The sequence below is a fragment of the Sceloporus undulatus genome, chromosome 4 (assembly GCF_019175285.1).
Source record: "Sceloporus undulatus isolate JIND9_A2432 ecotype Alabama chromosome 4, SceUnd_v1.1, whole genome shotgun sequence".
NCBI lineage: Eukaryota > Metazoa > Chordata > Lepidosauria > Squamata > Phrynosomatidae > Sceloporus > Sceloporus undulatus.
This window is the reverse complement of record NC_056525.1, coordinates 20,412,252-20,430,463: the sequence shown is the minus strand read 5'-3', so window position 1 is coordinate 20,430,463 and position 18,212 is coordinate 20,412,252.

Here is an 18,212-nt window from a genome sequence, read left to right as displayed (position 1 = left end):
GGAGATCAGGGTTTGAATCCTGATTCAGCCATATAAACCTACCGGATGACCTGGGCCAGTCACAGCCTCAGAGGGTGGCAATGGCAAATCTCCTCTGAACAAATCTTGCCAACCACATAGGGTCACCTTAGGGTCACCATAAGTCATAAGTCAAAAATCACATGAAGGCACACAATAACAGGCAGGCAGGCAGGCAGGCTGGCTGGCTGGCTGGCAGGCAGACAGACAGACAGACAAACAGACAGATATATTTTTCAATGTATTTGCCTCAAAATTAAGCATTGCTGCATAACGTTTAATTGCTTGTTTAGGGTCAAGAATTGCTCCAAAGTATTCAGAAAGTGCAGCCACCAGTTGATAACCAAGTTCCAACCTACCCAGTTATCAAGGATGCCTAGGTCAGTTTATCTTGGAGTGAATTCCTCAGGCATCCTTGCTCATGGCCCAGCACTCTCTCTAACACTGCACATATTTGGGAAGCATCTTTTCTCAGCAGGTACCAAAACACCTAGGACCAGCAAGCAATTGCCCAAGGCAACAAAATCTCATTTCAATCCCTTCCCCCAACCCACTCTATCCCACGTCACCCTATCACCCCTAACTTGTTCTTTCTCTTTTCTTGAAATGATTGCTGTAACCATGGTGGTTCTTTGTAGGGAGACTGTACTCTGAAGGCAGCAATTATTATTAGACAGTTTCATGTTTTAAATACTACATGACCTTAAAACCATACAAATTTATGATGTTAAAAAAATCCTCTCATGGTTGTAAAGCAAAACATAATGTGATGTTAATATTTCAAGATCTCTTTGCCTAGAGACAGCACTGAAGCCAATGACTAGATCTGCAAGTCCCTTGTTCATTTACGTCCACTAAGTCTACATATTTCCTTCTGTTCAGCTCTGGAGGGTATTAGCCACCTGGGACACATCCATGGTGACTTTTCTTGAGTGCAATGCCTTGTGGGAGGCCTGTGACATAAATGTGGAGTCCCATATGGAGTAAAAAATATAAAGAGGCAAAGGGAATTGATTCCAGATCTCCGGCTATATTTACTAAATCAACAAACAAGCAAACAAAGGCTTTCTCCTTCATGATACATTTCTTAAATTATAGGTTTAGTGCTTCCTGGCAGGCTAATAAAGTCGAGATGAATGATGAGAGAGTCTGCTGTGAGAATGAGTAAACATCGCCTACTGTCTGGGGAATGTAAGATGACTACTGTCTTATCCTTTGTTACAGGTTGTTAAGATAAAATTACCCTATATATCACTACTGCTGTCAATGAAATTAGAAAGAGCAAGCTACCTCCCAGCTGCCCTCTTTCTCCCTCTCTGAAAAAATAAAGGAAAAAAAATACAATGTTGTTACCACTTCTGAAGTAGCTTTAATTCAGTTTCTGACCTATATTACTTTAGACTGAAGTAAGAGAGAGCTCACATGATTAACTGATTGTATTTTTTTTATTCTGTGCACATAGAAAACTAGTTATCAAGGGAAAAAATTCTAGCCTAGACTTATTCTTAACATGCCAGGTTCAAAGTCCCATTTGATTGCGATGTTCACTGCATGACTTTGGGTTAGTCACTATTTTCCAGCCTAATCTCCATTAATAGGATTGTTGTTGTTCAGCTTTGACCTCCTTCTGGCAAAGGTGGGGTATATATGAAAGAAATAATAAATATTTAACAATAGCAGGCACGTAGTAATCACCATCAAGTAGTTTTTGACAACTGACCTGCAGTACCTACTAACCACAGGATTCTTACAAGATAAAATGTTTATCAGTCAGTGTATAATCATGTTGTTGTTGTTGTTGTTGTTGTTAACTGCTCTCTAGTTGACTCCAACTCATGGCAACCCTGTAGATGAGACATCTCCAAGATCCCCTATCCTCCACTCCTCTGCTTAATTCCTGAAAATTCATGCCTGTGACATTTCTGACTGAATCTATCCATCTAGTGTATGGTCTTCCCCTCTTTCTACTACCCTCTAGTTTTCCTAGCATTATTGTCTTTTCTAGTGATCGGTGCTTTCTCATTATGTGCCCAAAGTATAACAACCTCGGTTTGATCATCTTGGGTTCCAAGAAGATTTCACACTCAAGGATCCATCTTTTTTTTCCTTTTTGTCTGTCTATGGTATGCTAAGCATGCGTCTCTAGCACCACAGCTCAAATTAGTTGATTTTTTTTCTGTCTGATTTCTTTACTGTCCAGCTCTCACACCCATACATGGTGATGGAGAATACAGTGGCTTGGGTGATTCTGATTTTAGTGCTCAATGTATATCTTTACTCTTCAGGATGTTTTCTAGTTCTTTCATAGGTGCCTTTCCCATTTCTAGTCTTCTTATTTCTTGACTGCAGTCACCATTCTGATCAGTATTTGATATATAATCATATAATACAATCATTAGTATATAATAATTTCATACATTACCTCCTGCTCCAGATCAAAAGAAACACAGTTCCCCTTTTCTTCTCTGCAACGGTGGTGTCACTAGGGCTGTATGGAAGGTATGGAGTGCACCAGGTGGCACCCTAAGATGGGGTGACATCATCATTCCTCAAACATATGCCTTTGGGGCAAAAACAGATTGCGGCATTCGCCTGTGTCCCATGAAAAGCTCAGTGGGAGGAGAAAGGAGAGTCCCCAGTTTTAAACAAAACCAAAAAATTAATTTTCAATTTAAAAAAAAACAAGATTTTTTTAAAAACTTTCTTTTAAAACATCACATTTTATGCATTTTTCACTTTAAGCACATGAAACTATATATATATAAATACATTTAGGCTGTGCTTATGATACTGTAATTTAAAAGTATAAGTTTAATTTTGCTAGTTGTTTATCTCACAACTATTACCATGACATTCATTGATATATGGAAATTACAATTTATGAGTAACATTAGTACCAAAAACATGACTAAGAATTCTGTACGGTATAGTATGGAGGGAGGTCAATTACTGCACCAAATGATACTAACCCTAGTGACGCCACTGCTCTGAAATCCATAGATGCTAATAGCATTGTATAAAATCATAAATGTTACATGTGGTTAATGTGGGTTGAGTTGAAATCTGAAGTTAATCTGCATGCACATTCAACACCCAAAGGAACTCTAAGATGGAATCATTAGTAAATCATACTATAGAAAAAAATTTACTTGCGCTGTATTTTCCGAAAGCAATAAAACTTGCAACATGCCAGTTTATATGTGCCAACTAAGCTTCCTTAAAATAGCTATGAAACCACAACTCACCCACCCATCTTCCTCTTTGTAACTCTTATATCTTTATGTCTTATATGGAGGAAAACCTTAGCCAAAAACTGTTGTTATCTAGCACCATAAAGCCCAAGAATAATTTATAATCAAATTGTTAGTTTTTAAGTGGCTACAGGATACTTTGTTGTTTCTGCTGTAGCAGAGTGACATCACAGCTACTCCTTTAGAAACTGCTGTTTTGAACTCAGGAAAAAAATCCATGCCTTTGACTAAGAATAAGTCACATCTAAAGCATCTTTTTTCACATTCACACAAAACTTCTCCAGTACTAATAGTGAGTTATCCTACTGATGTGGCATCACCTACCCTGAATTACTCTCCTTCTGATTAGCTAAATTCTTCCTTTTCTCCCCAGCCGCCTCCTAAATCTCTAGAGTGTTGCCTTTGGGCAACCTGGCTAATAGATTCCATCTCAATGGGGCAATGAATCTGCTCTGAGTTTTATTTTGAACTTAAAGGAGCCATTGAGATGCTAACCCCTATCAGTTCAGAGTAAGATCTGGAAAGGATTCACTCTTTACTGACACAGAATCCACCAGTCGTCATTGGTAGCAGTTGACTTGCAAGATGCCCCAAAATCAGCTTAAGGCCACGTGGTGTAGTGATTACAGCATCAGATTTGGACTGAAGACAACCAGGTTTGAATCTCTGTTCAGTCATGGAGTATAGTACATTGCTATGGGCAATAATATTATCTCGACAAAGAAAAATAATAACAATGGAAGATCTACAAGAATTCATCCTAGATAGTGAGAAAACTGAAATAGTTAAGAGTTCCCACACCTGCAATCAAATATTGATAAGAATGGAGGCTGCAGTCAATAATAATAATAATAATAATAATAATAAATTTTATTTATATACCGCTTTTCCGCAGTCAATAATAATAATAATAATAATAATATTTATTTGTATACCGCCCTGTGGCGAACCAATCCGGGTGGTTGACAACAGTAAATATAACAAGAGTAAAATATAAAATTAAAAACATTATAATCCCTCCCCTCCTTAAGAAAGTATTAAAAAATATGACAGATTAAAAACACAATATCAAAACATAAAACATAATTAAAACAAACTAAAAACCCTGGTGTCCCTCTGGAGATCCTCAACCATCACTAAAGATGGGGCCACGAGAGGAAAGAGGGGATCAGGGAGCCTGGGCAGTCAAGACATTAGAAGAAAACTGGGACTGGGAAGGGCAGCAATGAATGCAATAGACAAGATCCTAAAGTGTAAAGATATAACTCTTAACACAAAAGTGGGGATCATCCAAGCTAAGGTATTTCCCCATCATCATGTATGGATGTGAGAACTGGACAGTAAAGAGACCTGATAGAAAATTAACTCACTGTGGCACTGGAGAAGAGTGCTGACGATACCATGGATAGCCAAGAAGACAAACAATTGGATTTTAGAACAGATTAACCCTGATCACTCCCTGGAAGCCAGGATGTCATACTTTGGCTCTATCATGAGAAAGCATGAAAAGAAAAAAAATGCAAGTAAAGGTTAAGGGCAGTAGAAAGATAGGGAGACCACATACCGGATGGTGTAAGACTAATGTGTGAGTTCTAACTTAAACCCAGAGCTGAAAAACCACAGAAGAACCAAACAAGATGGTTCCGCGCAAAGCAATGATATGATGAAGGTATTTGGCAACCGAGGCGAGGAAAGTCTGAGGAACTTGGAAGCTGAAGCAGGGTGCCGTCCAGGTGTGACGAACCACGACGAGGAAGGTGCTTACCTCCTGAGTCGCCATGAAGAGGAACTGACAGGACAATGGAGTGCTCTGAACAGAAAAAGTTGCTTGGAACAGCCTGTCTTACCTCCCAAAAGAGGAAATTGAGTAATGGGCTGCAATATTGCAAGAGAGCCAGAAAGAAGAAAAAGTATAAAGACCCCGGACTTTCATCTCCATTTTGTTGGCATCTACCGGGCAACGGTGTCAGCCCCAACCTTCGAGAATACCTGATCAATGTTCAGTGGAAGGAAAGTGTGTGTGAGTATAGTATGAATGTGTGAGTGAAAGAGCTCTTGATAATCAATAATTGTATTACTTTTGTGATTCAATAAATGTTACATGCATGGTGTTTAAAACCAAATTTGGTGTCTCAATGTCTTTGTCAGCCCTGCTGTGCATAAGTCCACGGAGGGAGAGGTTTTCATTACACGCTCTCAGGATAAACAGGTTGCCCTTAAACTTGGGCATAACAATGGTTCAACTTGATCAAGGAGGTCAAAGGCCTGAGCCTGCTGGACCTGAGCAAGCAATGGAAGACAAGGGGTCTTGGAGAAGTCTCATCCACAGGGTCACCATGAATTGAGGTCTATTCAAAGGCAGTTAACAACAACAAATGTTCTCCCAGGATTACTGCAAGATTAAAAAGGAGCAGCTACATATGCCACTTTGATGTTGCCTGTGTGTTAGGCTGGTTGATTGGAATCAGTATTGAGAGTATGTAAAGAGAATACATCTGCCTAAGAAGCTGCATGTCTAATAAATAAATAAAGAGTTTGATAACTTCAGCTTCATGATGAGGACTACATATAGAGGAAGGAGCAAGCAACTAGAAAATCAGGCCTGAGATTATCCATTTGTAGGCAAAAAAACAATAGCTCAGACAAGATAAGAGGGTACACACAGCATCCTCTAGACACATAATTGTACTGCAATGGGTCATAACGTTTCTTTACCAGGGACCCCCTTTAAATATATTTTGGTTCCAATTCTGGAAGAAAAGTGGGATAAAAATTAATATAATAAATAAATAAATAAAATATTTTGTTGTTGTGGACCCTCAATACTTAACTGAAGGTTTAAAACAACAACAATAATTCCTGAACACTGAATCATTATCAATTGCACCATCTGTTAAACCTTACCTTAGAAGCACTGGAGGTGGAGGAAAGATTTTTCTCTTATTTCTCTGAACCAGTTTGCAGCTGGAGCAGACTGAATAGCAAGATGCAGGCCCAGCCAGCCAGCCTTTGCCTTGGCTCCTATCACTTGGCTGTTCTGCTCTGAGCAGGGGGTGCACTGAGCAGCCTATAAACTTTTGTGGACCCTCCATAAACCCCTGTTTGAGATTCATTGGTTGTAGAGGTGTAATTATACAGTTCTCCACTTCAAACAGAAAAAAATAAGAAGGTATGTTTTCCCCAAGGTTTCTCACTCTCCTCTGAACTCCTACTAATTGCCTGGGATGAACCACACTTTCTCATATGCAAGCTGAAGAAATGCTTTACTTTCTTGGGGGATCCACAGTTGGGTAATACAACTTTTATCAGTACTGACCGAAATGCCACAAAGGTGCTTTCAGATTCATCAGGTACAGAAAGCAGAAGGATATTTGATGAAAAGTTCAACAGAACTCAAAAGGTTTGCACATTTTTGCAGGACTTTGGGTAGATATTGTCCAACTGTGGATTTGTTTGGGGTGATTTTTTTCCCCTCTGGAGCAGCATGCTCTCAAATGTGAAATTTCAATAAGCCTCCATAAATTGGGCACCTGGGTTTATCAGTTTTCACCTGGCATCTTAAACATTTCCTAGGATTTATCTGTTTGCTTTTAAGAAATTACCAACTGGACTCTGGTTACTGGGATGAGCAAGTAGTCCACTATGATTCACTTTCAAAACCACAGGGTTATATATGATTCCAGTTTAACTAACATGGCAACCACCTATAGAATTCTGGAATTTGCAGTTTGTTGTTGTTGTTCCTTCAAGTCGTTTCCAACTTATGGTCACTCTAAAGTGAACCCATCATGGGGTTTTCCCGGCAAGATTTGTTCAGTGGAGGTTTACCATTGCCATCCTCTGAGACTGAGAGCATGTGACTTGCCCAGTGGGTTTAATAGCCGAGCTGGGAATTGAACCCTGGTCTCCAAAGTTGGAGCCCGACACTCAAACTATTCTTCCACGCTGACTCTCATATTTGCAGTATAGAGAGAGGTATTTATAATGTAGACCAACAACAACAACAAGCTTCTAAGAGCCAGTCAAACCCAAGCTTTCCCTAGAAACCAAAATGACTAATTTGGGATTATTGTACTTTGGGCACATCATGAAACAGCATGCCTCATTAGAAAAACCTTATTGTTTGATAAAGCTGAAGGCAATAAGAAAAGAGGAAGATTGTGTTACAGATGGATAGCCTCAATCAAAGAAGCTACATCTCTGGATTTACAAGATTTGGGCAGGGTCTCCCAGAGGACTCTCATTACAATAAGTCAAAGTCAGCAAGATGGCAATTAACAACAAATCTACAATTCTCAACAGAGAGCTATAGTATCTCACCAAACTGCAAATTGTAGAATTCCATATGCTATTGCCAAGGCAGTTAAAGTTAAATCACGGTGCTATAATGTGGCTTTGAGAGCTCTTTTTGGCCCAACCCTAGGTGGATTTAGAAAAAGAAAGTGGAGTTGGTGCTAGCCAGGAATAGAGAAATAACATAGAGAATGCTTCCAAGATACTCTTGAAAAAAATTGGGCATTGTGTTGGGAAGAAGGGAGGCAAAAAGAAATAAGTTTGCAGTAGAAGAACATCACCTGCTCTTCAGAGACTGAAACTGATGTGCTGATATGGCAGTTAAAAGTGGAATCATAGTGCTATAATTGTCTAGTGTGAAAAAGAAATTGGTTCTGTTAGGTATTAACATAGCTCTGTTGCAGATCTCCCCCCTCTTGGATATGAAAACAACAGATATTCACAGAATTATATGAATTCATACTGTGTGTGTGTTTCAAATACAGATTTCCCCAGCAATTTAAGTCCAAGAAGCTTCCAAATATTTCCATAACATGTTGCACTGGAGTAAACAGAGGGTTTGTTTTTGAAAAAAGTGCAGTGAGCTACATTCCCCAGCGCTTTTAATTATACTCCCAAGCCAAAAGGTCTCTGCTCAGAATGACCCAAGAGGTGTTTGTACTTCTTTCAAACTTTTCAGTTGAGCAGCCAAGAATACAACAGCAACAAAGTTAATGTGTTGCTGTTTCTATAAACAAGCTATTCATTTGTGGGAAGCGGACAACAATTAGACAACAAAGAGAATGGATTAATCTAAGATGTGGATTTGGCAAACAGAAAGAAAGGAGAAAAGAAAGAAAAGATGCTGCAACCTCTACAGTCTTTCCTTTTTCAAATGTGGCAATACAAGCTAAAGCTTCACACTTAAACTAACCCCAGATGAAATAAATCAACAGAAATCCAGTAAACAGTGGGCAGTGAAGAAAGCTGACAGTAAAAAAAAAAAATTAACTCATTAGAGATGTGTGCTGCAGAAGAATTCTATGAATACCTGTTATTGTTTTTGTTGCAGGTGCCTTCAAGTCATTTCCAACCTATGGCGACCCTAAGGTAAACCAGCCATGGGGTTTTCTGAAGCCAAGAATGTGACTTGTCATCCAGTGGGTTTCCGTGAACAATGGGGGATTTGAACTCTGCTCTCCTGAGTCATAGTCCAATGCTCAAAATACTATGCTACACTGGCTACGTCTATTGATACCATGGGCTGCCAAAAAGACAAATAAGTGTATCCAAGAGCAAATCAAGCCTGAACTCTCCCTATAAGCCAAAATAACTGAGGCTGTCATACTTAGGGCATATCATGAGATGACGCAAATCATTGGAAAAGATAATGTTTGGTAAAGTGGAAAATATTAAAGAAGAAGATAGACTACATTCCCCAGTAGATTAATCCTGAATTTGCAAAACCTGAGTGGGGCAGTTGATGACTGTGGCTCTTGGAAGTCTTTCATTCACAAAGGTTGTTGTGAGTCAAAGATCTTGCAATGCAAAATTGTGAAAAGTATGCAGCGTATTTAAAATTGGCTCTAGCACTGGGAGTTATAATCCACAAACAAGAAGAAAAGAAATAATAATAATAATAATAATAATAATAATAATAATTTGTATTCCGCTTTTTCACAAAGGAATCAAAGCGGATTCCAACAGTGTAATTAAAACATCAAACAATTAAAAATTACAATTTAAAAACCCAAAAACCCCAACCCTCCCCCAACATAAAAACAGTGAACAACCCATTAAAAGAGATTAAACTGTCCAATAGGAATACACAAAAATTCCAGGCAGATTAGCACAAGAAATGAGGGGGTGGGGGTGGGGGTGATGGTATCAATCAATTTTGACATCAGAACAACAGCAGTATCATTAGAGGGGGGAGGCATGTCCAATGGATCTAACCTACTCTGGAAAGGCCTGCCGGAAGAGATCCGTCTTAAAAACTTCCAAGGTGGTATTATGGTGGATCTCATCCAGTAGGTCGTTCCAGAGCCTGGGAGCGGCTGATAAGATGGTCCTCTGGGTCACCGCTGAAAGCCTGGTCTTCTTAAGTTGTAGCAGATTCTTCTCAGAGGACTGAAGTGTGTGGAGTCGATTGTATGGAAGTAGGAGCTCTCGCAAGTAGTCAGGACCCAAGCCATATAGGGCTTTAAAGGTTAGAACCAACAGCTTGTACCTTGCCCAAAAACGGATAGGCAGCCAGTGGAGAGATTTTAGAACCAGTGTAATATGGGCAGTTCTGGATGTGCCCGTGATCAGCTTGATTGCCATATTTTGTACCAATTGAAGTTTCTGAACTTGGCATGAGGGTAGCCCCATGTAAAGCATGTTACAGAGGTCGAGTCGAGAGGTTACCAGCGCATGTACTACTGTTTCAAGGTCTCCCTGCTCCAGAAAAGGGCGCAGCTGGCATATCAACCGGAGCTGATAGCAAGTGCTCCTGACCTTCACATCCATCTGAACTGTCAGCTGAAGAGACGAGTCAAGGAGCACCCCCAAATTGCGGACAGAGTCCCTCAGGGGAAGTGTGACCCCATCCAGAACTGGCTGGCATAACTCCATTCCTGGATTAGGGGTCCCTATTACAAAAAAGAAAGAAAGAAAAGAAAGAAAGAAAGAAAGAAAGAAAGAACGAAAGAAAGAAATCTAAATTCTGGTGCTTTTAGTATTGCTGTGCATTTTTTACCTTGCTGAGGAAATTACTATGTGTTGGAATTTGCATTCCATTATCTTCCATTTTTATTTATTTATTGTGCACATTACTATATTTTAATATTCTTATTTTACAGAAGCTGCTCAGGGAACACTATTATTTGGGCACATAGAATCGGGTATATATACACAGATCTATACTCAGATTAACATGTAAACCACTTCCTTCCAACCAAAGGTCACACAGTTTATATATACCCCACTCACTTCCATGCCAGCATTCTCTGAAGATGCCAGCCACAGATGCTGGTGAAACCTTAGGAAAAATCTCTTCTAGAACACAACCACATAGCCCGAAAAACCACCAAGAAAAACCCCTATGATTTTAAATGCTTTTTCATATGTTGCATTACCTGTTTGCTTGTTTTTTTTAAAAAAAAAAAAAAAGCATGGGAGTGAGCTTGAATGATACTATATTGCATCAGATATATTGCCTTTGAATACATTTTAATTAGGAATATTAGTTGTAACTGAACTATGGGCCTGAACAGACAGGCCAAAATAAAGCTGCTTCGGGTCACTTTGGAGGTATGCTGTTTAAATGATGCATGCGTCCTAAGAGGCTGGAAGCCATGCCAAAGCCATGCTTCAGTCCTAAAGACTGGAGCGCAGCTTTGGAGTTTATCAGACAAGGGAAATTGGAAATATAATCCAATGGCAATCTGAATGCAATCATGGGGTTTAACGTTATTGCATGATAGACCACCACACGCAATTTCGGGCAATGGGAAGTCAGTCCGAACGCAATCATGGGGTTTCACTTTATTGTGTGAGAGATGATCACACGCAATATCTGGCAATGGCAAACTGTTTTCAGGCAATGGGAAGTCAGTTTGAACGCAATACAAATTCACATAAATTCGCTAAACTAATGCGTTCTGGCCCCACTTTCTTTTCATTCAAAATTAAGAGAAATAAACTCCCTAGCTTCTGGCCTCTTAAGATGTGTGTGTCATTTAAACAGTATACCTCCAAAGTGAACCGAAGCAGTTTTATTTTGGCCTGTCTGTTTGGGCCCTATATGAGTGGCGTTGAGTTGCTTACCTTCACAGAGTTTAAAAAAGAAATCTGGAGCAGGGAAGGGAAGCATAGTTCAGGAACAGAAATAACTAGGGGCACTGTTGTTTCTGTTCATTGACTGGGGAAGAAACAAGGAAGAGATGACTCAGGAAGCCATGAAACTGTTCTTCTCAGCTGCAAGTGGGGGGAATGAAGTCACTCATGATCCAGGAGGATGTTTCTATTCCCCTTGCTTGCAGTTCTTCCCGGAATAAAATACTCAGCCACGGATAAGACTTTCCATCTAGTGACTCTGCCCATGCTGATTTTTTGCTTGTTTGTTTGGATTAGTTGATTTTTAATCTTATATTGTTTAATCTTGTTTTAAGGGGGCACTGTGTATATATAGTTGTATTTTAACTTGCTGTACGCCACTTTGATTGCTTGGCAAAAAGCGGGATAGAAATAAAAATTTTATTGATTATTTATTTAGTTGCTACCAAGACAAGTCAATGCTTCATCATCTGAGCCAACCATGGACAGAGATAGCAGTGCCATCACCAGGGAAAGTTTTTGGATAATGAGCAGAGCAGTTCCTTGCACAATCTGTAAAAGAAGAGATACACATATGTAACTGTGAGTTACACACATATATTGCCAACTGGATTATAGCAACCATTAGTCTGTCTCACTCTTGTTCTCTTTTACACATATCAACAGGAACACATGTGTGCGCGCGCACACACACACTGCATGTGAAATACAGTCAAGAAGCAGATTGAAACAGGATCACCTGACCACAAACATTTTTCTTCACAAGTGAAACTTTTTCTGAGGGCATAATTGAATACATATTTTTATTCAATTTGAGGAAAGTTAAAAGTGAGCAGACCCAAATTGATTAAAGGGAGTTTCTGTTGCATTCCCCAAATTACCAATGGTCATTTGCTTCCCAACATCAGATTTCATATTCCAACTTTTGGCTTCGTGGCTGTTAGGAAAAATATCATGCCTTCTTTCCCACTTCCCACCATAAAGATGGATTGTATCATATATGTTTAATGGCTATATAAATCACTCAGTATCTCCAACTCCCATACAAATTCTGTCAGAAAAGAGGAAAGTTTCAGGTTTCTCCCTGTTTAGAGTCAGTTTGCCCTGTTTAACAAGCCTAAGCTCAAATCTGTGAAAGACCAGTATTAGCAATATTTCTTGAAAATCTGAAGGCACTGTCTTTCAGCAGAGGTGACACTCAGGCAGCAGTGGCAACCTACAGCTTTTCTTCTTGAACTTCTTGTCTATTTTGCTGTCTTGGGAGGACAGAGCTGTTTGTGCTACAAAGGTTTTCCTCACCCTCTGAACTGGCCTGCTTACCTCCAGTGTCGTACGTCTATGCTTAAAAAGAAAATTCAAAAAAACCATCTGTGCAAAAACTTTGCACGCTTTGGTTGAACCTGGTCACCCCCCCCCCCCAAAAAAAAAAAATAGAACAAACCCACCCCAGTATGAAAAATATCATGGTATTTAACCATTTCTTCAATGTATTGCCTTAATCTGTTAAGACACTCTTTCTCACTGAAGACAAGAATAAGAATCTTTACACATATTATACTATATTATTTCTACATTTAAATTGTCTTAAATTGTTCAGTTTTATGTGCCTGAGACTGTTCCCCCCCAAAAATAGTCTTTAATGTTAATATTGTTTTAAATTTCTTTCCTTCTTTTCTTTCTTTCCTCCTTTTCTTTTCTCTTTAGAATATACCAATTGAGATTTGTTGATTTGGGCCATGAAATAAATGTGAAAACTCAATAAATAAAAGAATGGAAGTAAGGATATGCCATTTTGTCCATTGCCTCGGGCAATCCAGAACAGAGTTACAGGAGAAAGAATTATCTTTTTCTTTTTTAAAAAACTCATCACCATTTTCTTGCTGAAATAGTCCCCTATGCATTTAGCCCCCAAAGATCCTATTCTCACAGGCTGGTTTTCAGCACGAGAGTGGCACAATGAGCTTCAGTGAGCTTAAGATCACTACAAGACTTTTCTTTTCTCCACTTTATCCTCACAACCATAAGGTTGATCTGAGATGGATTAATTGGCCCCAAATCCCCCAGTGGATTTTGTGGACCAGTGCAGACTCGAACCTGGATTTCCAAGCCCCAAGTCCACCTAAACATTAGGTAGAACTTCCTGGCAGTAAGAGCTGTTCCACAGTGGAAAACACTCCCTCAGACTGTGGTAGGATCTCTCTCTTTTTTTGGAGGTTTTTAAACAGAGGCTGGATGTCCATCTGTCAGGGGTGTTTTGATTGTGAGATCCTGCAAGGCAAGGGGATTGGACTGTATGGCCCTTGTAGTCTCTTCCAACTCTATGATTCTATGACTGTATGTTCCTTCACAGCTGGAGGTTGAACAGGATGGCCCTTCTGATCTCTTCCAGTTCTATGATTTTATGATCCCAGTCACTACATTACTTTGGCTCATGTCCAGTTCCAGCTTAATGTTGACTGTGTCTATGCTGTTTGGGGCTTCATTAAAAATAACCATCACCTTTGACTGTGCCACAGAGGAAAAGACAGTATCAAGGCTGGTGCCATTTCCCCACACTCTATGACCCCCTTGTAGCCAAACTTTCTGCAATAAATAATTTCATTATGAAGGTCTGCTGCTCAAGGCTCAGGAAGAATATTTTTATTTGTTCAATAGCATTCACTCTTGTGATGATGTATGGTGTGCAAATGGTCTCCTATCAAATGGGGTAGGTCATTTTTCATTACCCTGCTGAGGACGTGGCTCAAAGCAGTGGATTATAGGAACTCATTTCCTTTGTTTTGGGAGGTGGGGGTGGATATATAACTTAACATTCAATAAACTCAAGAGCTATGATGCAGTGTGACCCTCCAAAAGTTCAGAGCATAACTGTTAATAGCTTCCTCTCCCAGGATGCAGGTTTACCCCCATTCACTTATCAACTTTGATAATGCTGGCAATAGAAAAACCTCTATTACTCATAACTCTCCAAAATGACACAATATATCACCAGAAAGCAACCCAAAATCAACACTTTGTTAGCTGTTTGATCTCTCAAGTCAACATTTGTGATAGGTGTTTTGTATGCCAACACAAAGCAGCAGCAGCACACACAAGCATGACACACACAACACACATGCACAAATGTTAAAAGCTATTTAAGTTAACTAAAGACATCCATACAACATCAGGGTTGAATTGCGGGTGATTTCCTGCAATGCAGCTGTTATAAGTTTATCAAGCTGCGGGTGGCTGTAACCCGTAATCATAACCAGATTGCATGAGAGATGCTGAGGTTGAGGAAGGAGAGGTGGGGGTGAGGAGAACAGACCGTTAAATGGGGGGGGGGGATTAACTGGCTAACTGAAAGCTAGGAAAGCAGGTCACATGTAAGGGTTTGCAATTGCCCTATTATGTCAGCAGGGATAGGAGAGGCTAAATTCTGACATGTGTTTATAGGCAAGAAGATGAATCTGTAGATTTGACTGCTGATCCAAGGTGGAACTTGATTTTCCAGAGAAGTTCTGCTTCACAGCATTTGTATTTTCAAAAGCACTCAGCTCCCATTGAGGTGAAAAATGTGGGGCACACAGCCCAGTTGAAGAACATCCAGCTCTCCCTACTGTAGCCAGATTTTTCAAGGGCACAAGGTTGCACTCACTGGTTTCTGAGGCCCTTTCATACTTAGGATTCTCCAAGTGGGACTTGCAATAAAATGCTGCAGTGCGAAGCATTGCTATTCAACGCTTCAGTCACTCCATTAAAATTATAGAGTTGGAAGATATTGAGAGGGCCATCTAATCCAACCCTCAGTCATGAAGAAATACATAACTAATGAACACCTGAGAGATGGCCTTCCAACCTTTGTTTAACTACCTCCAAAGAATGGGAGTGTGTCAAAGTCCAAGGCATAATATTCCACATTTGGATGATTTTTACAGTCAAGAAGTTCTTCCTAATATTTTGGTGAGATCTCTTTTCTTGTAATTTGAATCCATTGTTTCATGCTCTAGTCTTTGGAATAGCAAGAAAAAAATAGCCTGAATCATCTTCTACATGAAAATCCCTTCAGGAACTTAAATATAGCTAACATATCCCCTCTCAATCTTTTCTTCTCCAAACTAAACATGCACAGTTCCCTAAATCATTCTTCATATGGCTGGTTTCCAGAATGTTTATCATTATAGGTGCTCCACTTCAAACATGTTGCAGCTTGCCAATATCCTTCTTGAAATGTGGTGCCTAGAACTGGACATAATATTCCAGCTAAGTACGTACTGACTGAAGCAGAAGAAAGTGGTACTGTTATTTCCTTCAGAGAGTCAGCATGATGTAGTTGTTTGAGCCTTGGACTATGGCTCTGGAGATCAAGGTTCAATTCCCTGCTTAGCCATGGAAACCCACTAGGTGACACAATCAAAGCCCCAGAAAACCCTATGACCTGCCTTAATGTCACCAGACATCAGAAAGTATTTGAAGGTATGGACCAAAAAATTATTATGCCTCTAATGATGCAGCTTAGAACTGCATTGGTTTTAGCTGCTTCATCATATTGTTGACTCATTTTTCACTTGTGATCTAAAACTGTTATCTAAGACTGTCATCTAAGATTGTACTGTTATCAAGCCAGGTGTCACCCATCATGTACTGTGAATTTCATTTTTCCTTCCTAAATGTAGTAATTACATTTATCCCTGTTGAAATTATTTCCCCTTTTTCAATCTGTCAAGGTCAAGGGACCTTATCAAAAGCCTTACTAAAATCAAGATATACTACACAAGAAAGAAAGAGAGTGATAAGATTAGTCTGTCAGTAAGTTCTTGCATTTTCTTTTTCTTTTTTCCCCCATTTTTGAAAATGGAACATTTACCCTCCCTCTTCCAGCAGGGCAGTCAACTTGCTCTTGCTACTGGTATAGTACCCTCAATTCCTCTGTCAAAAAAACAAATACAGGTATAGCATAAATGTTGCAAGTCATTTTAACAGCTCTGTCATCATCCATGTTTATTGTCCTTTATAAGCAGCAGCACAGCACTCCACTGTGAAATATGCCTGGAAAAGGCCTGTTTCCCCTTCCAGTTCACAATCTCCAGAGATGGAGAGACTTATCACATGAGAAAACAAAGCCAGAATGAAAACAGTGAGTAGCTTCTTTCTCCATGCCCTACCACTTGAAGTTGTAGCACACATTCTCTTCCTGTATGAGACAGTCACTAATACAAATCTTTTGTCTAACAGATTTTCCCAGCTAGAAAAAAAGACTCACTTTGATAACTGTCTCCCACAGGAAGAGAACTAAAGTGCTACAATGTCATGCAGTAAGGCACGGTATGTTTCAGCACTGTTTTATCATGTAATAAAGATCTGAAGCAGCTGCTCTATAGAGCCAGCAGCTGTTAGCTTGACTCCAACCAACTTGATGACTCATTTCCTTTCAGCAGAAACCCACAGACCATGTGTTCAGGGAGAGCACACAGCCCAGAACACACAAAAACACACAGACAGGCCTCCAAACAGTTCAGCCAAACTGTTATTTGGAGTTAGTGTTTGGAGTCAGTCTTGACTCCAAAAACACAAACTCAACTGCTTCTATCACTCCAGAAACTGAGTAGAAGCTGTATAGATCTAGTACCTCCTACCTGTGCCCTCAACCAAGTTGGTGACTCAGGGGCTCTACTGACCACACCTTTTATTACCAGATCAGGGCCGCAGTGCAAAAAGGAGCAGCAAAATGTGGCTCCTTTCACTCAAAGACACACAAACAAGCCTCCAAAAACAAAACAAAAACCAAGTTCACATTCTTCTGTCACTTCAGAGACCTCCATGCCTTCTTTCCCAGTGTCCATTCTTCCCCAAAGCAAATCTTGGAAATCTTACTTCTTATTTTAGGCTATAATACAGAATTTTCCAAATCATGGAAAGGGTGCTATAGCCGCCAGCACCATGGCTTTTCAGTGCTCCTTTAGCACTGCATCATCTAATCTAAAATGTACAATTACAGCCATAAGTGGGATTTTTCTTAGGTTCTTTATAAAAGATCGGGTGGGTAGGTCCACCAGAAGAGATCCATCGTAAGTGCCTTCTTGAAGGCCTCTAAAGTGGTAATAAGACGGATCTCTTCTGGCAAGTTGTTCCATAACTTGGGGGCTATGGCTGTATACGCTCTATGGGAAACTGATGTTAACCTGGTCTTTGAATATTCTAATAGATTCTTCCCAGATGTTCTGAGAATGTGGGGCAGATTATGAAGGGAGAGGTGTTCCCTCAAGTAACTTGGGCCCAAGCCATATAGGGCTTTAAAGGTAATGACCAACATTTTGTATTGTGCCCGGAAGCTAATTGGCAGCCAATGAAGAGTGTAGAGGGGAGGATGCATGGGGTGGGAGCACGTGGACACCAAATGGGAAGTGTGCATGGAGGTGGGAGTGTGGAGATGGCATGGGGATGGGAGTGCATGTGGGGGAGCATGGGGAGGGCTCATAGGGGAGTGTGTGCGAAGACAGTTTGGGGAGGAGCACAGGGGAGAGGGCCCAATCAGGTGTCACACCCCATCTGAGGTGTCACCTGGTGTGGCCACACCACCACACTCCTTCAGCGACACCACTGAACTGAGGCACCAATGCAGAGCAAACTAAACACCACCTTTACAGCAATATTAATATATGTAGAATTGCTTCTAGTCTCAGTTTATCCAACTACTGGGGGGGGATTCTTACACCTATGATCAAATTTTGCCACCACACCACTTACTGTATATATAATTTCAGGTTTAAAATACTAATTAAAATTTAATCAAACTCAGAATGACATAACTGGAGCCCAAGCATTCACATATTTTAACTATAAAGTTATTTTGACATGAAATATCTTTGG